At 39.8% G+C, this 24,620-nt stretch overlaps 1 protein-coding gene across 8 annotated transcripts in view; it reads right to left on the bottom strand.

Moving 5' to 3' along the window:
• Csnk1g3 (casein kinase 1 gamma 3) overlaps window positions 1-21,850 on the bottom strand; it is an 80,811-nt gene extending 58,961 nt beyond the window's left edge. For 3 of the 8 annotated variants that reach the window (XM_051201103.1, XM_051201105.1, XM_051201106.1), the window contains exon 1: window positions 21,563-21,850. The gene's annotated coding sequence lies outside the window, so the exon portion shown is untranslated. The remainder of the gene's footprint in view (window positions 1-21,562) is intronic. The other 5 variants (XM_051201104.1, XM_051201109.1, XM_051201110.1 and 2 more) reach the window with 5 other exon arrangements.
• Window positions 21,851-24,620: the final 2,770 nt, after the last annotated feature.

Raw genomic sequence — 24,620 nt, 5'->3', positions numbered from 1 at the left:
CACCCACAGCTGAACACTGAGCAGAACTCCTGGAATATAGTTGCAGAGAGGAAGGAGTGATAAGCAAAGGGGTCAAGACCAGGCTGGAGAAACCCACAGAAATAGCTGCCCTGAACAAGGGGGAGCTAATGGACTCCAGTCTGACAGCTGGGGAACCAGCATAGGACTGAGCCAGACCCCTGAATGTGGGTGTTAGTTTGGAGGACTGGGCAGTCTATGGGGGCTCTAGTAATGGATCAGTATTTATCCCTAGTATACGAATGGACTTTGGGAGTCCATTCCACATAGAGGGATACTCCCTCAGCCTAGACACATGGGGGAGGGCCTAGGCCCTGCCCCAAATGATAAGACAGACTTTAAAGATCCCTCACGGAAGGCCTCACCCTCCCTAGGAAGTGGATGGGGATGGAATGGGGGGGGGGGGTCTGTGGAGGGCACAGGAGATGAGAGAACTGGGATTGATACGTAAAATAAGAAAATATATTAAATTAAAACAATCACTTAAAAAAAAAAAAAGAAAGAAAGAAACAGCCCCAAATCCCTTCCCTCTGGAGGGTTCAGAACCAAGGCCCACGCCTGAAACTGGAAGTCAGGAAGAAACAGTGAATTAGCTTAAAATAGAACCTTAAAAGGTGAACAGGCTTTTTTAATGGCTGGAAATGAGTCCATTCTCAAAACTGAACTTTCTGATAAAAACAAAGCAATGGAAACTGACTAGGAAATCAATCATTCATGGCAGTAAGGGGACAAGTCAAAGTATTACAATAAGGGTCACTAAGAAACTAAGACATCCCCTATTTTACTCACTCAGTTCAGAACATTCCAGTAACTACTCATAAACTTGTAATACAGAATACTTATTTTTAAAACTATTTTTTTAGAAATTAAAATAGACTTTGAGTTATAAGGGTGGCTGGAGGGATGGTTCAGCAAGTAAAAGCACTTGTCCCACAAGACTTATGACCTGAGTTTGTATTCCCCAGAACCTACGTAAAAGCCAATATAGTATCTTATTCCCAGCGCACAGGCACTTATGGGGAGAAGGCCTGGTTATACCAAAGTAAAGAGAACCTGTCTTGAACAAGGTGGAATGGCAAAGGCAAACACTGGAAGGTGGACCTCTGACCTCCACACAGGCACCATGGCCACACACAGACATCATACAAATACACACATACATACACAAAATCTCCAGGAGAACCAGGCATGGTGGCACATGCCTATAATCCTATCACTTTGGACACTAAGCAGGATTACCAAATTGTAGACCAGATCCAAATAGTGGTAGGACTTTCTTTGTGACAACACCCATCAAGCAGTATTAGTATCAGATGATACAGTGAGGGGGAATGTTCTTCTGTATACATGTTTGTCTTATTGGCTGATGAATAAAACACTGATTGGCCAGGTAGGAAGTGACATAGCATGGCAGATACTGCCACTAGATAACCATAGAGGTTTGGAGGTCTATACAGACAGGCAGGAAGTGATGTAGCTAGGCAGAATCAGAATATAAGCAGGAACAAACAGAAAATCACTCCTCTGCAGAGATGTAGCAGACAAAGGAAATGTGGTTCCTGCATTCCCAGTAAGCCAAAACCATATGGACATACTTAGATTAATAGAAAAATGTGTTAAGTCAGAGCTAGCCAATAAGAAACCATAGCCAATGGCCAACAGTTTCTTAATTAGACAGCGTCTCTCTGTGTTATTTGGGACTGACATGGCTGTGGGACCAGGCTGGCGGGAAAGTGCTCTTAACAACAGTTTCTTATATGTAACTTTATGATCCTTGACCTTAATTACCATGCTTGGATCTAGGACAGTTATACGTATTATGCATTGATAAATTAATGTAATATTCCTTCTTTGTTTTTTTATAACACTTCTAGTTGATAAGCTTTATCTGTATACAGGACTCTAAGAGCTTTATGAGAAAAACCTAAATACATACTCTAATCCCCTCATTCACAATCAAGGATCACTAGACATATATGGAAATCTAGTATGAAAAATGTTCCTCCTATGAAAGAAAAGGAGGAGGCAAAGAGGGAGGGAGGAAGAGAGGGAGAGAAGGAAGGAGAGAGGGAGTCGGGGGAGACACCCTGGTTAGTTTAGTAAATTATTTAATAAGCAAAAGAGAGGGGGGATCATCAAAGAAATGCTAAACTGCATAGGCCCAAAGTTGGTGTTGAAGAGTACCAGCCAAGGTCACTGATTTTCAACCTGCAGAATTAATTTTACAATAAACTAAAATGTATAGACTCTAACCGTATATAAGTTAATGGCACAATTAATATAAGTTTGGTTGTTAATTAGTCACAAATAAAGTAAATGAAAAGTACAGGGACAAGAATGTTCTGTTTCTTGCATAATATTAAGTGAAAAGGTAAGGTAAATGTTTACTAGGATAAGAAACACAGATAAAATTAATATTTAAAGTATCAGAGGGAAGGAATAAATGAGGATGAAGTAAAGACTAAAGAGTAATAGGAAACCAAAGTAGATGTGCTAAAACCCCATTATTCTAGGTGGATACTTAACGGTAACAAACACAACATTTAAGAGTGATAAGAGCTGAGAAGTTTTCTGAAGAAAGAATCCATAGTTTCCAAATGATGACACTATCTTTAAAAAGTAAAGAACTAGAAATGTATCCTTTCATTTCCTCACTTAACTGTTGTACAAACACCTTCTTAGTCTGTACAGGGCTGAGATGGAGCTCTTTCATAAGGTACTTACCTTCCACATCCAAAGGCCCTGAGCCCCAACCCTAGCACTTGAAAGATAAATAAATCTCAGAAACAATCTATTTAAATAGTAAATCACACCAGTGGTTGAAAATCCAACTTTTTTTTTTTAAATATCTAGAACAGTTTCAACAAACATACTATAAAAGGCCAAAAAATATTTAGGTAAGAAAATGAGGAAGTACTGTTCAGTTTAGCACCCACACAAAGTGAATTTATTTCTGCATTTTCTAGTAGTCAAACAAAAAGCACAAATGTGTCTAGATATGATTCACTGTGTCCAATTAAATTCCAGCTGCTTGGGAGAAAAATAGCTAAGGAAAGAAATGTAACACTGCATTGTCCCTACAGATGCAATCAAGAGTGAAACTAAGAATGTGTTCAGAGAAACAGTAAACTCAAAAGATACAAGAAATATGACTAAAGAGATTTTAAAGATTGGCTATCACAACTACTATGAACACTTTGTTCACAATTTTTCATAACACAAAGTTATGAAAATACTGATACTGTAATTTTTATAACAGAAGTTTCCCCTTCTACTAACTAAAATTAGTAAATTAGCTATGTAAATGTGTATAAATGATAACAAAATATACATTAAAAGTCAGGTTATTGGCCAAAAGGGAACATTTACAATTGCCTTTAAGAAGGAACAAATATGAATAATCAATTGTCTTATTTTCACAAACAACTTCAATTTTGATGTAGTGACATCCATTAATAAAAGAGCTTTGCGATTTGGAGAACACTATGTAGACATAGGAGGACTGGTATACTCTAATTTGACAATCACTGATAAATCTTCAAAACAGATTTTCTAATCTGCATGGTCCAATCAGTTAAGACCTTACAAAGAGGGCTGACCTCTTTAAGGACACAACCTAGATAAGCCAGAAAAACTGTCTGAGAATGTAACTGTGTAGTTATGTTCTGCCAAATATCCCAAATAGATACCAGTGAGAAGTTCCAGATTTTTTAAAATAATTTAATATTACACTTTCAAAAACTGTTGTAACAAAAAAATAAAAAGAACCATTCCATGCATCTATAATAAGCACTATAATTTACAAGTTCAAAATTATAACATATAAAGTTAATATCAAATTTTATATTTAAATCTTATTTGTGACAGTGTTATTTTCCCACAGGTTTGTTACATAAAATAAAAATAAATGTATTTATATAAGTAACACTAAATAGATTCACTAGCTTGTGTGTGTGTGTGTATACATATTTGTATGAATATAAAAATAATAAAGAGACTGAATTTAAAAGGAGTAGAGGGAACATGGAACTGGAGGGGGAAGAAAGGGGTAAGGTATTCATGTATAAAATTCTCAAAAATTAGAAAATTAAAACTATACATTACAAAAAGGCTCATTTAGGGTATCACACAATTTATTGAGCCTTTAAGAAAAAATATATGTGTCTTCAAGTCTCTCTGAAATTTAAATGAGTGAAGACATTTGCAATGTGATGGCTAGTCACTACATCACTTGCTGTTAACAGCCAAGTGTCCCAGTTACTGGTTTCTGGCATTACTCCAACTGCAGTTGTCTAAGAAAAGAATAAACACTTATTTTTAAAGTTAAGCCATTAGCTTTAATGTCAAAAATATAGACATCAATTTATTTAATTACAAACTACAAAAATTGTTTCAAATGACTTGGAACCTACCACCTAAAATGATTTAATATTTATGAAACTTGGTTTCAATGACGTCCCTGTACGTTTCTGTGAAGAAACTCTAGAACCATTTAGCCTTTGAAACTTACCACCTAGAAGGAGGGAAAAAAGAATGCAGAAAAGAAAAGAAAGGGAAGGGAGGGAAAAGGAGAGGAGGGAATAGAGGGAGGGATAGTGGGAGGGAGGGAGGGAGGGAAGTTTAAGAGAAAAGAAATATAAAAACTAACTAGTTTTTATATTCTCTCAACTGTAGATTAGGTAGGATCCACTAGTCTCCCATGAAGCTAATTTAATGGGTCTTTAACAGAAGTTATTTAAGACTAAACTGTCAATAGAAAAGAAAATGAGTGCACATATGTAATAAGGAAAAAATCATGATTTTTGTTGTTACTGTTTGTTTTGAGACAGGATCTATCTATACAGCCCTGGCTGTCCTGGATCTCACTTGTATAGATAGACCAGGCTGGCTGCAAACTCACAAAGACCCACCACTCTCTGCCTCCCAAGTGCTGAGATCAAAGGCATGAGCTACCATGCCCCCACCAAAAATCCTGTTTAATAAGACTTTTCAGTTTGGTACATGAACGGGGGGAGGGGGGTAGTCCTAGGCAAAAGACATTTCTATAGGTTGTGATCAAAGATATTTCAAATCATAGCACATTATAATTAGGTATAATTAAGGCAATTTTTAAATAAGAAACTTTATTAAATTCTAAGCTTCCTCAGCAGAGGAAAGTTTGTTAAGTCTCATTAAATGAATTTTATAGTCAAACATATCTGACTATTCTCAAGTAGATACCATGATACATAGAGTTTCAACATGTCCCCAAAGGCTCACATGTTGAAAACTGGGTCCCCTATGCGGTATTAAAAGATGGTGTGATTTTTAAGAAGTCCTAGAAGAAAATCATTAGGTCATCGGGATAAACCCTTGGCAATGATTTAGTTCTCAAAAGAGTCATCACCACTGTCCTCTGCTTTCCTGTCTCCCCATGTGACTTCTCTATCCACAACCATAAGGGCATTAAATATGAATTACTCACCAGACCCAGGCCAATGTCATCAGCAAGCTCTTCAATCTCTAGAACTATGAGCTAAATAATAGTGAAGTGTAAATGTGAGCATGTAGTGATCATGTTTGCACATGTGTGGGGAGGCTGTGGCTGTCTTCCTCAATTGCTTTCCATCTTATCAAGATGGGTTCTCTCTCTGAAACTAATACCGATTGACTAGAGCAGCTAGTCAGCAAGTTCCAGAAATCCAAGTGTCTACTGTTTCCTGGCAGTACCATTATGGATGTATGCAACAACCACACCTGGATCTTTTAGAAGACTCTTGGAAATATGAACTCATGTTCTTATGTTTGCACAGCAGACACTTTGCCAACTGAGCCATTTCATCAACCCCAACTTCTTGTCTTTATAAAAGCACTCAACTTCAAAATTTCAGAAAGCAAGCCAATACATTAGGATGTATATGTGGGTGGGTCCACACAGTATCTTCTGTGCCTTTTATTTTCTATTTCAAAAGTAGATTTGTTTTTTATATTTATTTATGTGTATGTTTGTGTGTGTGCCACATATGTGCAGACCAGAAGAGGGTGTTGGATTTACTGGAGCTGGAGTTACAGGCAGCTTGGGAGCCACCTGACATGGGTACTAGGAACCAAACTCGGGTCTTCTGAAAGAGCAGTATGTGCTCTTACCTTCTTAACTACTGAACCAGCTCTCCAGCCTCTCATAAGTGAATATGAACACTCACCCATCATTCCTGAAGCCCACATGTCTCAACAGTTAGTAGAACTGTGAATTACCCAGTCACAGTATTACATACAGAGAACTGCAGGTCAGACTCACATTCTGACCTTTGAAGAACTATCTTTCCAGGTAAGATTGTGAGCTAGAAGCCATTAGAATCACTGATTATAGTTTGGGAACGAAACAGGAAGATTTTTATCACTCCATCAGCTCCTTCTCAAGTTCCAGAACTGACCCAATCAACACTCTAATGAACCTCTTCTCCCATGGAACCCTCTGAATTACAATAACAACTGGTCAGACAAGATGCATCCAGGGATACAACAGCAGGAGCATTATGAAGAGAGTCTGCAGCTTTCTCATTGATTTTAAGGCCTGCTCCAGAAGAAAAAACTCATGCCTACTACCATAAATCTGGCTATGAACCTGTGGCTACAGAGTTCACAGCCCCCCATGGTGAATTTATTACTATTATTCTGCTAACCAGACAAAGGACCAAACTGTCCCTAATTTCATCTTTCTGCAGCCTTCAAATGTCACCAGAAAGTTTCTTTGTGCAGTAGACAGTGGTAAGCACAAAACTCACAACTAATTAGAGTAGAGAGACAGTGTCAGTAGAGCACTCAGCCACAAACAGGAAATGTACAACCCACTCCCACTCTAGCCACAAAGACTTGGGGACCATCAAGGAAAGACCGTAAGACCCAAAGGTGAGAAGAGTAGGCGTAAAGTGCCTTTGGAACATGACAAGGACCACTACACCGTGAACTCACAGCAGCTGTCTGTCTGCTTAAGACTGCAAGATCAAGCCAGTCAGCATACTAGCATGGAGGGAGGAGTTCACAAGCCTCCACTTCTTAGGAGCTATTGTCAACTGATGGCTGCCAGAGGAGAGAGTTGGTAGGTTTTCTTTAAGAGTGTGTCCCTGGTAGGTGAACCATACTCCAGTAGATGCTCCCACACCCATGAGTATAAGAGCAGCACAAAATGGACTTAGTTTGAGAAGAAGAAGAAGGAGAAGGAGAAGGAGAAGGAGAAGGAGAAGGAGAAGGAGAGAAGGAGAGAAGGAGAGAGAGAAGGAGAAGGAGAAGGAGAAGGGGAGAAGAAGAAGAAGAAGAGGAGGAGGAGAAGAAGAAGAGGAGGAGGAGAAGAGGAGAAGAGGAGAAGAAGAGAAGAGGAGAAGAAGAGGAGAAGAGGAGAAGAAGAGGAGAAGAAGAGGAGGAGGAGGAGGAGAAGAAGAAGACGACGACGACATGAAATTAGAAGGGGCTGAGAAGGTGGATATGGGCGAGTCAAGCAGAAGGGTTGGGGTGAATATTATCTGTACTTCCATGACCTACAACTTTTCAAGTATACCTTTTATATTCATTAAAAATTATTTTCTTATGATCATCAGGAAATTGAAAAGCATCAGATTCACAATAGTTATGTTTTACCAGGTCGGTGCATATACAGAATACTCAAACACTGAACCACTGCTCCTAGGAAAAACAGGTTTATCCAGACTCTTTCTTTGGTCATAAAAGTTCATTTAACTAATCAATATTCAAACTTATTTTGTGTATGTTCCTGTTTTAAAACACTTTACAACATTATACCTATCCCTGCACCTGAACTGATTTATTTTCTCCAGGACACACCAGTTTCCTTATGTTTAGGAACATTATTCATCACTTTAACAGTAGGTCTGGGGTGACTGTAAACAAAATCATATGAGGAAAAAGGAAAGGACTCATCATGAAAAGCAACACCAGGAGACTAAGTCACCTTATTTAACCTCAGCTGGGAACACACACTGACTAGATCAAAGTTTTTTCTACTTTTCATAAGCTCTTGTTTGTGACTCACTTGATCCTTACAGCAGCAGAAGTATTCATTGTCAGGCTACAAATCAATGTTAGCAATCGGGAAAATTTCCAAATATGGAATTCTCAAATAGTCTACAAAAAAGTAAAAATCTCCTCTAATTGATGAAAAGTTTCTCTTCGAAAGTATTCCACCTCATGCTGGAAAGATGGTTCAGTCACACAAGCAAGGAGTTGAGTTCGGATCTCCATCACACAAATAAAAAGCTAACCACTGCATCTGTAATCCCAGGCTGAGATAGAGGATCTTAAATTGGAGAGCAACCTGGGCAACACAGTGAGAAACCTTGGCTTTAAAAGAAAAAAGGATTCCAGGGCTGGAGAGTGATTTGGGGGGGGGGGGGGATGCACGGGGACCTAAATTTAAGCCACAGTACCTTCAACCTCTTTGAACAAAAACCAGGAACTACAGCAGGCACCTGTAATCACAGCACTAGGGAGGAGGAGACAGGAAGATCCCCAGGGCTTGCAGGCCATCCATTCTAGCCAAATTCTGACACCCAGGTTCAGTGAGAGACACTCCCTCAAAGAACAAAATGAAGAATATGGAAGACACCAGATTTCAATCTCTGGTCTACATACACACACACACACACACACACACGCACGCACGCACGCACGCACGCGCGCGCGCACACACACACAGTCATTCACACTTTCATCTAATAAATAAGAAATGAGAATTAAATATCATCATTACATGACTCCTGGTGAATATAATGAAACTAAACACGGATGAAGAATGATTGCTAATATCATAAGAATAATGTTCAACTCTTTCCAATAGAAGAAAAACATCTGAAACTTAATCAATCAGACCTCTGCATTTCACAGTCCACTTTAAGAAAGCCTAGAGAACAATGCTTTACTCTTATACTTTGTATCAAAATACTCCAATTTGTTAATCTGATGTCCTCAAAAGTCATGCTACTCAATTTTTCTTCCCAATAACAGAACGCATTAAAAACTGTTTAAAAGAAAAAAACAAGAAAACTGTTTAAGAGAAAAAACAATTAAGAAAATAATGAAAACATGAGAGCATAAGTGCATGCTCTAACACACACACACACACAACACACACATTAATTTTTAAAGTGCTAATCTTCCCAGAAACAATTCATTTATCCAACAAATGGGGAGCCATTAGATGCCTACTATGAGCCAAACATAGAAATGAAGAAACCAAGTAAGACACATACAGTTTTTGACATGGTACAATTAAACAGGCAGTAATATAAAGCATACTATGTACTACAATGAAAATACAGGGCTTTCTGAACACATGCCAAGTATACAGAACCACACTGTAAGTTCTAGGCCTTGTCATTTAAGTAGAGAAGTTGGCTATCTACGAGGTTCAACATGCTCACTCTAGGACATGCAGCCTCAAGTGCCTAGTATCTGGGTACACTCAAAAACACAGGTAAGCAGGCCAAGTCCTGCTCACTGCTCCCTATCCTTCAGGATGAAAAGAGAGCAAGAAGAACATAAACACAGAACACCATACCTCACAATCAGTGTTATTCCCCCACAGCAAGTTCCTACAAGACTTTTATAAGCAGGTTTGTTTCTGCTACCTTTATAGCAAGCAAGAAATAGAGAGAGAGAGAGAGAGAGAGAGAGAGGGAGGGAGGGAGGGAGGGAGGGAGGGAGGGAGGGAGGGAGGGAGGGAGGGAGGGAGGGAGGGAGGGAGGGAGGGAGGAACTGATATAGGATGCTACAATTTAAGTTCCTTGAGGAACGCTATTTTGAGGGAGGCATGAGGAGATTACAAAGAAAGGAGAGAAGGGAAAAAGCAAGCTAACTGAGAAGGTAAGGATTAGAGAGTAAAGGGGAAGGGGTGACAAGGTAGGTATAAAGATATTTAAAGCTGTGACTTAAAAATAAATTAAGGAAGTTCAAAGAAACTAAAACAGACATTAGAGGCACACCCTTGAGTCTGTCATTAAGATGGGCTGGGGCAGAGTTAAATGTATAAAAAGAGGGCTGCCTGTAGGTGCTCTGATATGAAGTTATCATGTGCAATACCCTTGATATAATCCTGAAGACGGAAGAGAGCTCCTGAATACTCAGCTGCACCCAGACTCCTCACATCCTAACCACACTATGCTCAGTCCCAAGATCCGAGGGCTTAAGAAAGCAGGAAAAGTGGACATGCAGTGAGGGAAGGAACTTTCAATACTGTTAAAGAAACTAATGCAGATTAAAATAATGTCCTTTTGATAAGCAGAAACTTAGAAGAAAGAAAGCAAAAAATATTAACTATTACCTACTGAAACTACCCAGGGAAGTAATATACAAACATTCCTAGGAAGTAGTTCCTGTGAAGAAGCAGATGCAAATCCACCCAAATCTACCCAGCACCTTTCAAAGTTCTTGCAGTCACCTTTTTTAGTTTTCAAAAAGTCTCAGAATTTTTGACAGATGGTTATGCATACATGCATACAGTCTGCATACATCCAGTAAGGACAAGACAACACATTTAAAAAGAAAAAAAAACATACATTTGCCAAATTTATAATGAAACTTACGAATACATAAAATAGGGAAATAAGGATAATTAGTTTAGGGACTAGGAATATACCTCAGCTGGCAGATTGCTTGCCTACTATTCACAAGACCCTGGGTTGACTCCCAGCACCTAAAAAAAAAAAAAAAAAGCCTAAGGGGCCAGCAAGAATGCTCATCATATAATGGACCTTCTCATGAAGGAATGGCAACCACCAGATCTCCAGACTCACCCAAAAGCTGGAAGGAGAGAACTAACTAGTTGTTCTCTGACTTCCACATACATGCCATAGTGCACATACAAGCACAAACGTCATCATGCCACAACATATGCATACACACACCATATACAATTTAAAGATTAAGAATACTAGTGATAACATCTCAGAACAGATTTTACATTTTAAAACAAGTCAATCCATGCCAAAAAATCATATTTTAGAACATTTTGTATAGTAAAATTATTAATAACAATCTGCATTCCTATAAAACAGTACTCTTTACTCTTTATTGCATGTTGATTTTTCTATGGTACTGTAGTATTTTACTGAATTAAAAATAATCTCCAGCCTGGCGTTGGTGGCCCATGCCTTTAATCCCAGCACTTGGAAGACAGAGGCAGGCAGATCTCTGTGAATTCGAGGTCAGACTGGTCTACAGAGAGAGTTCCAGGTCAGGCTCCAAAGCAATACAGAGAAACCCCTCGAAAAAAACAAAAACAAAAACAAAAATCTCCAAAAGTCATTCCTAATGTTCACAAATAACATGTTCTCCAAATCTTATTATGCAATGTTAAAGCTCTCTACCACAAATTCTTAATCAGGATAGTTTTTAGAAATCTAATCATTACAATTTACAAAATAATGGCAAAAACTTGCCACCATCCAGAGAGAGAGAGTTGAATTCATAATTCAACTTATTCCCTTGCCACACTTTTAACCCAGCACTCAGGAGGCAGAGGCAGGTGGACTGCTTGAGTTCAAGGCCAGCCTGGTCTACAGAGTGAGGTCCAGGATAGCCAGGGCAACACAGAGAAATCCTGCTGCCCATGAAAAAAACAAAATAGGTAGATAGGTAGGTAGAAGACTTGCTCCCACTGTCAGACCAAAAGTGTTGTAACAATTGAGGCAACTACCAAGCCAAAAGTTAGCATCAAATGAGACTTAAAAAAGGGACCTCAAATAGGCAACAACAGCAAAAGGATCCTATACACACCTATTATCATAGTGTATAGTATGTATACTGTGTATAGATTTCCTAACTATACTCAATATAAACAATATAGAATATCTATTGTAGACAATACAATATATCTATTACTGAGATAAAATATTTCTATTGAGAAAAACTCAGAGGTACTTGAAAGCCATGATACAAAAAAGAAGGAGAAAGTACAGTCTGCTACATGACCACTGAAGTCTCTTCTGTCCCCAAAGACAATCCTGTCATTTTGCCACTTACCAGCTAAGAAAGGAAATTCAAAGGTTTGCAGTCTGGGTTATATACCAAGACTCTGTTTCAAAAACCTTAAAAAAAAGAAAAGAAAAGAAAAGAAAAAGGAAAGGCAACCCAATGATTCTCTAAATATGATCAATATGAGTAACTTTTAATTACCAAGCACTCTTTAAAGATAATTTTAGAGATGTATTTGTTTTAATTACTTAATTCTTAATATTTTCAAGGGTATTCCCTAGTTGCTGCTGTAACTCCTTCTTGATAAATTTCCATTTTAAAAGCCTTACAGTATATCTTAAATGTTCTAGCTTGGATCCTATGCTTACCAATAATTACTAATGTGAAATGAGTATGCCTCACCAAGGAAGCAGGGTCCGATGCTTTAAAAAGTCACTTTTTTAACCTGGTCCTCTGAATAATAGCTGGGTGTATATGTGTGTCTGTTTATTTTGGTCTCATTCTGTAAACCAGGTTGGCTACAAATTCATGGCAACCCACCTGAACCCGCCTTCTGAGTACTGGGACTATAGGTTCATGAACCACCATGCCCTTCCCATACATTTATTTTATCATCTTCACACCTCATCCCCAATTAAAATGACACCATGAAGTAACTGGTTTTTAATAGTAAAAGGTGTGTATAAAGAAAGGAGGAAATCGGTTCTTTTCAACCTTGCAGCCAACTGGAAAAGCCTATAGAAATCTAAAGCATACCAACACTCTGGTCCCTTCACCACATTCAAATATAAATTAGTGGGTAACATCCTATGAAAATGTTAACAGGGTTTTGGGCTCAGAGACACTGGTAGAAAATGTTCTCCAGGGTCCTTTCTCTCCACTCATCTACTAAGAAAGTATTAGCACTCCCACTCTTAGGTCTACAAACACGGTCTAAATATACTTTTCTCTTACCACAGGGGGGAAATACATGCAGTAAGATTCATTTTCATTCCTTTGACTTTTTGTTTTGTTTTTGTGTGTTTTTTAGAGACAGAATTTCTCTGTGTAACAGTCCTGGCTATCCTGGAACTCACTCTGTACACCAAGCTGGCCTCGAACCCACAGAGATCCAACTGCCTCTTCCTTCCAAGTGCTGGAATTAAAGGTATGTGCCTCCACTGTCCAGCCACGTACTTGATTTTTCTCCTCACAAATTATTTTTCCGGTCTTCAAAAAACTTTTATAAGTACAGTATTAAGATAATTAATTAGCAAAGCATACAGCACATATTCCAGCACAATCAACTAACTTTCAACAGATCAGAAAATATACAGAAGAATGACTTTTTAAATTGGCACCATATAAGCAATAAGCATTTATAGAATCTCAATTACGTAAAGATATTTTAGCCAAAACATACCTTGACATTCACATGCTAGAAAAAGAACTCAGAAAACAATCTAGCATTTGCTTGAATGAAAATTAGTATCACAAAATTCCATGTTTTGAAGAATTAGAGTTAGGAAGTGTTGGGGGTAATATTATTTTCAGATCCCAGGAATATATACAAAATAACGCTTTATAAACCTTTTGTACCAACAAATGCCACCTACCCAACAACTAATGCCTAGTAGTTACACTTACAAACTGGTGCCAGACCATCGGTGATTACAATTTCATTATAAGGATTCATGGTCATATGTTTGCACAACATAAGCCATATACATAAGACAAGGGGAACAGGATGAATGTTCTCTCTTCTCCGTTACTTTACCAAACATTTGCCTACCATATGAATGTGCAGTACTCATTGCTAGAGTGATAATTTCAAAGAAATAGAAAATAAACATGACACAGACTGGGTGTAAGGGGGGAGGAAGCATTTTCACTTCCCTTTTCACAAAGGAAACTCTGAACATAATTTTAACTCTAAATATATCACATTTTAATACTCTTGTCTAGTACTCTTGCAAAAACAAATCTAAAAAATATACAACACAATCATCTCAAAATAATGAGAAACCTATTACTTCTACAAAGTACATTTATACTAAAAGGTATCACATGGCCAATTTTATCTCAAAACTTCAGAGGTCTACTGAGACAGCTCAGTGAGTAAAGTCCTTGCTGCATGAGCATGAGGGCCTGAGGTCACATACCCAGCCAGCACTTATGTCCAGCTGCTGGGCACAGCAGCAGCACATGCCTATAATCTTAGCATGGGGTGGTGGTGGAAACATAACATAGATTTATAGGAAGATCCTAGGGGCTCCTAGCCAGCCAGTCTAGCAGAAACAGCAAGCTCCAGGTCCAGGGACAGATGCTACCTCAAAAACTATGGTGAAGAGAGAGGAAGATACTGAAGTTGAACTCTGGCCTCTACAAACTCACAGGCAAATGCACTCGCATACACAAAGACATATAAATACATACATACACTTACACTCTCACATACAACTCAAAACTTTACAATAATCTTAATGCATTCAATTTTAAAAATAAAAACAAGTACCAATACATTTAGGAACACTTATTTGACAGTATTACATGATGGCAGTAAAATTAGCTATAAAAATACCTAAACTGGCAGAAAACATTCCTCACTAGAAATCTATTCTCTTTACTCAAAATAAGGAAAACAAAGATATTTTTTTTTGCATGAAGAAATGCAGACATAATTGAAAATTCAAATATAGAAAAATACTAATAGTGGATATATTTATGTACACATGTACATATCTATGCTTTCCCTTTACATAAAATGAAGAAAGGAAAAGTCTAATATAACTTGTCTTCAAAATGAAATTTTGTAAGCGGATGTATCCCACTGTTTTGCATTTTCACTGAGGCAGGTCAAACTTGAGATTATTCACTGAGCATATGATGCACAGGTGTGCACTTCAGTGTTTGTTACTGCTGTTTATTTGAAGAGAAATGAAAAAAAAATCTGATATTTGGAAGAAAAAAAAAAAAACCTCAGACTGACTGCCTCCAAAGACTAAGAACTCGGTACCCACCCAGAAAAGCTTGGCCAACTGATGTGCAGTCACAGCCCGAATCTGCAATGTAGACAGGACTACTTTTATGGCCTCCCACCTGTGGGTCAGAAGGATATGATACTAGTAATTTGGAGATGAGAGCACTACTAATCAAGTGTATGACATCAATATTCACTCAACCTTCCCATGACTCATTCAATTTTAAAACTGTGTGATTCTCCCACGCCTCCCCACCCCACCACCACTGTTTCTCCTGTCCTTAAATTTGTAAGAAACCACCCTTTCCTTCTTCCTGTCACTGGGACGCCCCAATTTCAAGTCTGTCAGACATTTTTTCCCCCACAGAGTGCTTTCTCTCCACTTGGTGTGAGGAAGAAAGCAGTCTACTGAGATCAAAGATGTGGACAGTATTTTGAACAAGGACCAGAGGACAGTAATTTGGTAAATAATTAAATAAATGTATTCATGAATTTTTTTATTTCAAATTAGAATAACTTCAAGAGTGTCATGTAAAATATATAATCTTACTATTTGGATAACCTATTTTAGTGAGTCAAGAAGTCACTTTAAAAACTAAGAATATTTTCAGGTCTGAAAAATATTCAGCCCAGAGTATATTTAAGACAGCAATATGGAAGCTTTCTAACCTTTCATCCATTGCATCTGTATAACACTGAGGAGTTCAAAGTGCATTTACATGCATTATTTATTTCATTCTCAAAACAAGCAGATATAATGGTCACTATTGATTACACCTCTAATATCCATTTCTTCCATTCTTTCTTCTCACACTATTTTCAAAATATCCTCTCTCCACTAGGTAACTGCAGGTCAAGGGGTATATCCTGACAAGTAGACACCAAACATAATTCTATTTCCTGTGTCCTAACTGGATAAAACAGGTGCACCATTAATTCTGATCAATAAAATATGAAGGAAAAAAATATGCTGGTAGGCCAATGCTAAGATTTCTTTGATTTGGGAGGGAGGGACAAGGGAAGGGAGGGTAGGCAAGCAAGCTCCACTCCCTCCTCTGCTGATACAATGTGGGCTGATAGCAAGCAGCCTACGAATATACTGAGAGAACAAACCAGAGCCAGCAAAGCAACAGAAAGGCAAACTACAACTTAAGACTCATCCTTGAGCCTTCCTGGTTCAATGCCGCACTTCAGTACATGCATTTCAGCTTTCTGAAGCAGTGGAACCCACATCAGCAGCATATCCCTGCATCTTTCACAACCTGGACCTTGTTCTTTTCTCAACTGGGAATCCTCCTTTCCAACTTGAGCTAGGTTAGGAAGGTCAACACAACTATCTTCAGTCATCAACGGCACGCTCTGTATTACACTCAAGTGTCCCTGCTACACAGCAAGGGAGTGGTATTTTACTTTCTAAGAACAACCTCACCTACCAATCACCCTAGTCAGTCCCTACTTAACTAGATGAGCTACTCCAATGCTGATGCTGTACAAAAGCTGAAAAATAGCACATGAAATCTGGCCAGTCAAGTGTAGTGCAAACTATATGAGACTAACATTAATCACATGAGTAGGTATTTAAACAATTTATTTTGAGAAATGACCTTCTGGTAGGGTCAGGAATAGCGGAATTTCCTTCATGTTTTCAAAAGATGGAGGCCGGCAAAATGGCTCAAGCCTATAATCCTAGCACTTGGGAAGGTGACAGGAAGATTTAAAGTTCAAGATCAACCTGGGCTACATAGTGAATTCTGGGCTAACCTACACTACAGAGCAAAACAAAGCAACAAAAACAACACAAAAAAAATCTAGTCATTAAGAGATACTACTAAGTAAGTTTCAAACCTGGTGAAATTAGGAGATTTGATTTTAGGAGATTCCTTTTTAGTTTTTTTAATCAACAAATGTCATTTAATTTTAAAGAGAAAAAAAAATTAAATCTACAGAACAACAATAAAAACTCCCACAGATACTAATTTACTGTTACAAAACAAGGCCCATTTGCAGGGCAATTTTGCTGTGCATCTCACAACACTTAAGCAGCCTTACTATGGGATCTTTATAGGTTGTCCTGGATTAAAACCATTTCATACCCCTCCATATTTCAACTGTAATTGGTTTTACTACACTGCTGTTTCCAACACGGCCAAATGGTTCTCATACAAACACGTTTCTGACCTCAGAATTTGCTGAACAAGGTTTTACTTCAATATGTGATTACAAAATCAAATGTAACTGCCACCAATGGTTTGTGGAGAGTAAACACAAATGATTCTTGGGAGGGACAACTGGTCGGAATGAAAGTTCAAGAAGAAACCGGAGTAGCTTACTGCCACCCCACGCAGCATGGTCTTTGCTGTCACTTCTACAGAAAGAAGTATTCAAGCTCATGAGTGGTTTAGGCAGACGTGTGAAAGAGGCATTCTCCTATACTAAGTCTTCCCAAGAGCAGGACTATTCTACACACCAGTTAGCCTTCTAACAGTTGATACATACCAGCAGTTTCTGAAATGAAGATCTATATGGCATCATACCTAGGCATTCTCTTAACAGTAGGCTAAATCTCAAGAAGAGTATAATAATGGCAGAATCAACCCCAACCCTCAATCTCATCTCCTCTTTCCCCAGCACACGCGCACACACACACACACACACACACACACACACACACACACACACCCCAAATGTAGCTATAACATAAAGAAAGTATTTCTAGGCAATCCAGAATTGGCTAAATGCAAGTAAAAACTTGAACACAACTTCAAATCTGGCATTACTATACTAATAGAAAAAAAGCCTTAAGTAGTTAAAAAAGAAAAAAAAAAGAAACTGATATAACTGATGTGACATTTTTGTCTTAAATCACTAAAAACCAAATCAAAGCTGACATGATTCAGTCAACAAATTTATTAAATTTAATTCTAAGTAGGTTATACATCATTAGTAAAGACAATGGCTAAAATGTATTTCTTTCTACCCAAAACACACTAACACTTCATTGTTAGGAATGCTAAGGTGAGAGACTGGAATGGATGAGAAGATATAGCCACTTACAGTCTAGGAACATAATCAGTATGCTCTAACCCCAGGTCCCATAATAGAAGGAAACTTCAAAAACACAGTTTCTAAACTCCAACTTTGAGAAGTGAGTTAGGAAAACATGCCTAACAGTGAGCATCTTAAAAATAATCCCCACATACACCTCTCTCCTTCAGTATTTGCTAGGCAAGTACTCTACCACTGAACTATAACCTCAGGCCTTATTACATATTTTCTCAAAGTTTCCAGGCCCTCCAGAGTCATTCCACACTAACAAATAATGCACACTTGCTTCCAAAAATAAGATCCAAGTATGAGACTGTGGATCAACCCAAAAAGAATGCTTGTCCCTTAAACTCTTTACTGAGCCTATAGATCCCTTGCAACTGGAAAATGATACATATCCCCAAATTGCCACTTCCAAAGAAAGTGCCAACTTTCTTAAAGAGTTAACACTGGAATATATTAACAGTATCAAATAATATTACTAAATGCCAACTGCGTGAATAAAGACAAAAAGAGTATGAAAGTTGAAGAAAAAATGATATTGCTAACTATGAAGTGGGGGGGAGAGGGGGGACTCAAATATACATTCTTATTCCCAAAATATATTTTCAACAGCTTAGAATCACTTAGACTTTCCTGCTCTCAAAATGGGAGTCCCATTATTTAACTGAGCCCCTCAGAAGAATTCAAAATGGAACACAAAGTAGACTTAAACTGTAGGTAGGTTTTATGTTTTTTGCTTGTTTAGGGGGAGTTGTTAAGATAATATAAACTTTGTCACAATCTAGGTCGTTTTAGTATTAAGAGAGAAATTATAAAGAGAAAAAAAAAACCTTCATTGTAACATGGTTCACTTTTTTACAAGCACTCGACACATGATATGAGGGTGATATTTTTTATAGCACTTTGATAGTGATTTGAGGGTTAAATTATTTTAAAGTCTACTGATACATAAGATGAATAAAAACCTCATATATGTTTATCTAACACTGTGGTTATTCTCATTTTACCATCTTACTATTACAGTTAATTTTCTTCATGTGTACATTTTTTTCTCATGACACTTTATGCATAGCAAATCTCACCTTTAAATGCATTCACAGCAACAGATTATGCAATGGCCTGAATTTTGTTGTGTTGTTTAATATTTCAGCACCCCCTTTATTTTAACTGTATATACTTGGGGAATCCCTTTATAATTAAATCAATACTTGTTCTATTCTGGGAAGAAAAAAAAACTGAACTAAAAACTATACCATAGAAATGTAGAAATGATCTATTCTGTTCCCAGCAAGGAAAAGATTACAGGATGGATCAGAGGAAACATAGAAATAATTGAAGAGCTTCCCATTTCTCCCTGAGTCATTTTTACAGTCTTGATTTATTTCACATAAAACCAATTACCAGATTACTAGACACACCCATAACCAAATATAAGTAAAGAAAAATTATAAAGCCATGTAAAACTGATTTCCATTGTATACATCTTTTCCCCCTTCATTACCAGAGATGATAGCCAGCTAGCATTCGTATTTGTCTACCTCTTGTCACCATAGAAGAGATACATTTGAACCTTCACACCTCTAAAACTGACTCATTGTTAAATACAAGGCATTCTTAACCTGCTTTCCACCTATTTCCACAGCTTCCTCTTCCAAAGCAGCATTGCATCCTGCTCAACAGGTGCTCTAACACCCAGCCACATGACAGCACTCAGCCACCCTTTGCTTAGAAAAGTACAGCCCCCAGCCTCCAGTGCCTAGGAAAAAATTTAAGACCCAAAACACATTGTCACAGCTCCATGCTCATTCATAACTTCCTTCAAATTAGTATGTTTCACATGCACCCCATGCTTCCATCCACCTCTAATAAAACCTACAGGGAGCTTGTGTTGCAATTATTTGTGGCCATGCCTGCTTCTGCTAGAGTCTCACTCATCTTCATAGTCTAACCATTTCTCTAATAACACCAACTGGCGAAGGTATGAGCTCATTAAATTGTCACGTGATTCTAATCCCAGTACTTCACTTCCAAAAGAGTAACAACAAATGACTTCTGTGTTCAGAAGATTTGTGTTATACATTAACATTTGCAAACCTAAGAATGAAAATGTCGACAATTACATAATTCATTAATTTTTAAGCTGATAAATGGGAGGCGGGTCATGGAGCATGGAGTACATAAATCATCAGTAATCATTCCTCAAGATCCCCCACAACCTCAAAAAAAAAAAAAAAGTCAAATCTGTATCAGCACTAAAAACAAGGTGGAACACTAGTTGGTTATCCTAACATTCAAGAGGCTTCAGCTGGGGGATAAAGAAATCAAGTCCAACCTGGGCTATGCAGTCTGACCCTCTCTCAAAATTCCAAAAAGAGTAAGTAAATAAATAAAACCTATCTGTCCCCAAGTCCTATATTAATTCCCTTTACATATCCATACATATGCAGAAATGCAAACTCACTTAAAGCAAAACTATACATTCTACTAAGAATGTATGTGAAAGGCACACAATGTACTTGATAGCACAATTCTTCCAGTGCCTAGAAATACAATATTAATCTCTGTGCAGCTAGAATAGCTAATACACAAAATATGAACAATTTCTCTTAGGACAGATTCACAACGGAAGCAAAGTTAGGTAACCATTATAAAACACTGTAAGCCCATCTCAAAAAAAAATAAGCAATTAAGAATGTAGCAAAGCATTCGATTTTTGCCACAGAATATATTTTCTTAAAGCAGTTTCACGTCTAATTTTAAATCACTCTTATACAACTCTGTGGCTATTTTTCTTCCACCTTGTGCTTACAGGGAAAGCCAAAGATTCTTGAAAGAAGTACACACTTAAATTTGTCGATTCTATCTCACTTTCACAGTTCGATATCTCTACCTGTGGTCAAATGCCAAGTATAATCACAAGAAGCAACTGCAAGACCGAAAAACAGTTTGTTTTCGTTAAGTTTATTTTTCAAAGGCGTTTCATCTTCCAATGTTAAGTATAAGTTGCTCAAAGGGGACACGAACCTACGGCCCGGATACCCATCCGGACAGAGCTAAAAACTCATCCCCCAGCCTGGAGCAACAGCAGTAGCCAGCTGCCACTCACACTCCTCCCTCACCCTGCAACTTTTCGGCCTGAAACAAGGGGTGGGCGAACGGCAGAGACCGTGGACCGCACAGCCCTAAGTGCCCCGACCCCAGCAGCACACAGGATCTCCATCACCACTCCGCACGCAAGAACTGCGGCGCCTCCTCCCCCCGCGAGCCGGTAAACACAGCAGCCCGACCCCGGAGCCCACGGCGGGCACGTCGCCGCCTTCCCCGAAGGGCTCGGCCAAGTTCCGAGTCGGCGGAAGGAAGGCTCGGCACCCCGCGGGTCCCCCGCCGCCGCCTCGGCGGAGGGAAGTTGCTCCGCACGGCCGCCGCCGCCTCCTCCTCGCCGCCCCGGGGCTCGTGCCGCCGCGCGGCCGCCGGGCCCCTCCCCAGCCCGGCCCGCGGCCCCCGCGCCGCCCGCCCCGGCCTCGCCCCTGGCTCGCCCCGCCAGCCCGCGGGCCTCCGCGGACCGGAATTTACCTCAGAGGCGCAGCCGCGGGCAGCGGGCTCGGCCCGGCGCGCGCGTCCGCCCGTCAGCTCAAGCACATCCCCGCCGCCGGCGGCCGCAGAAGACGAACCAGGCCGGGGAGAGGAAGGTGCGAGCGCGAGGGGAGGACGGGCCCGCGTCTACTGGCCCGGCGCGCCGCCGCCGGCACCTCCTACTGCCGCCGCTGAGCGCCGGGTCGCCGTCCGGGCCGCGGCTGTGGCCACCGATGCAACCGGGAATGAATGCACGGCGGCGCCTCGCTTATCCGGAGGTCAAACATCCTTCGGCCTCGAGCATCCGGAGCGGCACCGGACACGGAAGTGAACACATGAGAGGAGGAAAAAAAAAAGAAAGAAAAGAGAAGATTTAAAAAAAAAAAAAAAAAAAAAGGAAAGAGTCTCGTCTCTCCAAGCGGCGGAGGCCCCCCAACCTGCCCGCATCAGCGAAAAAAGCCGAGTGGAACCGAAGATGACACCGGCCGGCTCGGATTGGCCGGCTCGCCGGCCGGAAAGGAGGCCACGCGCTCATTGGCTGGCAGGACCTAGAAAGCCCTAAGTCCCGCCCCGCCCCGCCTTCGCACGAGCTGCGCGCGAGGGGAGCGGTTGTTGTAGGTCCCTGGTGGCTTCAGGCTGAAGCCGTGGGAGGCAGGCTAGGCGAGGTCTGCAGAGAACTGGGAGAGCTTCAGAAATGCTGCCAAGAATCAAAGCACAGAGCACTCAGGGCATCCTTGCTCAGCCAGGGTGTCAAGGCCTTGGCCAGTGTCTGGACGGCCCTTCAGGTGCCAGCAAATCAAAACCAGGTTGTTATGTTCTCCTCCACCTTCTGCCCCCACGTACTACGGATTCGAGATGCTTAGAAAAATGGTTGTGGTTCACGTTTGTGAGCTCAGGTCACCATCCCCTGAGCTAAAATTGTGTCATATATTGCCTTTTTTTTTTTTTTTTTTTTTTTTTTTTTTTCAAATGAAGCTCTGGTATGGACACTAAAGGAGACTCAAATCCTGAAGTTGTAAAGCTCCAACTGGAATCAGTGGTTTGGGAGTCTACTTCCCAGGCCACTCTGGCCACTTTGAAAGAGCAGAGGATTATCCTCTTCGTTAAGCACTGCTTCATGAGTAACAGCACCATTGTGTAATACAGTACAGCCAGGGGCAGCCCTACAAGCCTGTAAACCCTGCTATTGGGGAGGTTGAGACAGGCAAATGGCACATTGGGGCTAAGGGAGCTGGGCCTGACTTGAGATTTAGTAATAGAATCTAAACCTAGCATTCGGTTCAGTCCACAGTACAAGGGGTCATTGCGTTGGGGGAACAGGTGAGTGTATACATGCTCAGATGTAGGTAATCATGGATCTCTTCAAACAACATATCCCAAAGTCTCTGGTCTAAAAAGCTGATCTTCCAAGGGACCAGTACTAGGAAAGAAATGAAGTTAAACTTATCTCAATAAATGGAAGAGAAATGTCTACAAAATACATTGTCCTTCACTCCCAATATGCTATTTGCCTCAGATAAACAAGTGTTGTGTTTGAGGTTAAGCAAATGCTCTATCACTGAGGTGTCTAAAGCCCTCTTACTTTTTGAGACAGTCTCTCTTAATTGTCCAGGCTTGCACTGAATTCACTCTGCAGCCAAGGCAGACTTTGAATTTGTAATCCTCCTGCTTCAGTGTCCTATATGGTTGGAATCACAGGCCTGAGTCACCAGTTCAGGCCAAATTTCGGTAAATAATGCCAACCCTTTTAAATCACAAATATAAATATGTGGATTAAATGTATTTTAATTAGATATGGGTTAGAATGTTTATATTTCTAACACTTAAGTAAATATTTTTTCATTGATACTTGACTAGAAGCTCATGAATGGAAACTGGCAAGAAATCTAAGTGGGAATTCAATTTTCAGCCTCTTCCAATAACTTGTGAGAAGAAAAACAAAGTCAGTATGAAAATAGCATATATTAGCACAGGAAAAGCCAAACCAAAGACAGCTCAACAAAGCTCTTCAGAGCATAATGTCTCATCAAAGACAACAGGGAGTGCTTTCCAGGCTGCTATATTGCAAACCAGTGTAGTTGGCTTGTATCACTCAACCTAACACTGCCATTCTTCTGACACATATACTCTGCTGATACTTTCACTCTTGTAGCATCAGTTCCTGTACTCAGGAAGTTCCAGTCTTTTATAACACACCAAAAACTTTGATTTGTCAGATTTCTCTTTTCTGAGAAACTGCATTTCCTACCAATTCTTTGCTGTGTGGGAAAGAGGGAATGGTATAGTACGAAAAGCAAAGCTGGCCATTTTTCCTCCTCTGTAAGAAATGAGGTTTCGGGCAGGAGAAAGGGGGAATCTTAGTTATAAGCAAGAAATCATGAGATTGATATGCTTATTAACGCCTTTCAAAGCAACACCAGTTGAAACATTTGTGGTGGTGGTGGTGGTGGTGGTGGTGGTGGTGGTGGTGGTGGTGGGTGTGTGTGTGTGTGTGTGTGTGTGTGTGTGTGTGTGTGTGTGTGTGTTTTCCCCTTCCACATACTTTACCAGTAATTGGAAGCCTGCTATGGTGATTTGCTGGTTTACCTAGGATAAAGCCTGAGGCATTACCAAAGTAAACTCATTTGTTTCTTTTTCAGTATTTTTTAAGGTCAAATATCCAGCAACACTGTAACAATAGCCAGGGCCTGGAAGTAAAAGGAAATATATTAACCACTTCACCTATAGAGAATCCTGCAATCAAGGGGTACAAAAGGAAGGGCTCCATGAGAACTCCAGTCATATACAGAAATCTCTAGTTATGGGAAAGTTTTGTGTGGCATACTCTCTTTGCAATTGTTGTAGAATGCTATGGTCTAACAGACCCTACTATGGTCTTCAAAGCAACTGCCACTATGTGCAAGCAATCCACAAGAGTGAGCCAGTTCCTGTGATATGTCACTCTGAGTGTTGATCAGGGAGGCCCCAGAAACCCCCAAAGCAACAAGCCTGTTTCCCTTGGTATGGATTGTCCTCCAGGACTGAAAGGTAAGATCTTATTGCTGAGGATAGCACACAC

Source organism: Phodopus roborovskii, unplaced genomic scaffold (assembly GCF_943737965.1).
Source record: "Phodopus roborovskii unplaced genomic scaffold, PHOROB, whole genome shotgun sequence".
In the NCBI taxonomy this organism is placed as follows: domain Eukaryota; kingdom Metazoa; phylum Chordata; class Mammalia; order Rodentia; family Cricetidae; genus Phodopus; species Phodopus roborovskii.
The sequence above is the reverse complement of the archived record's forward strand: the minus strand, read 5'-3'. Positions and strand labels throughout refer to the sequence as shown.